The following is a 611-nucleotide window of genomic DNA, read 5'->3' on the forward strand; positions in this document are numbered from 1 at the left end:
TTCAACAGTGTGACCTTGAAAACTGCACTGACAGTCCTTGAGCCTCAGATCATTGTCTCTACATGGGGAGACGCATGATGCTGGAGAGTTCTCCAGGGCTCGTGTGAATGGTAGGCATTGTTATTTTTATTAAAGGACGTGGAACCTCGCCGTCACTGAGCCGAAGTCCTCAGCGGGAAAGGACAAATCAGCACGCGAGCGTTAATTAGGCTTTCTCAGGACAGAGAGGACGTGGCGGATGGGGCGGTGTCTCTCAGGACGAGGAAGGGCAGGACCAGACGAGCCGTCCTGAGAACAGAATCTACTCACGCCAGGGATCAGAATCCTCCTCAATCGCTAATACTCACCGCTCAGGTGGTGGGAGAGACCTGGGGTGTGTCGGGAACCCGGTGGGCTGAGCTGACGGAAACATCACTGCTACCGCAAACAACGGTGGCTGGCAAAACATACTGGAAAAAAAAAGAAATGAGTAAACAGCTTGAGAAAGAGGGAGGGAGGGAGGAAGGAAGGAAAATAGGAAGGAAGGAGGAAGGAAGGAAGGAAGGAAGGAGGAAGGAAGGAGGAAGGAAGGAAGGAAGGAGGAAGGAGAACAGGAAGGAAGGAAGGAAGGA

This window comes from Alexandromys fortis, unplaced genomic scaffold, assembly GCF_014885135.2.
Source record: "Alexandromys fortis isolate MF-2015 unplaced genomic scaffold, M_Fortis_MF-2015_v1.1 scaffold_83, whole genome shotgun sequence".
NCBI classification, from domain to species: domain Eukaryota; kingdom Metazoa; phylum Chordata; class Mammalia; order Rodentia; family Cricetidae; genus Alexandromys; species Alexandromys fortis.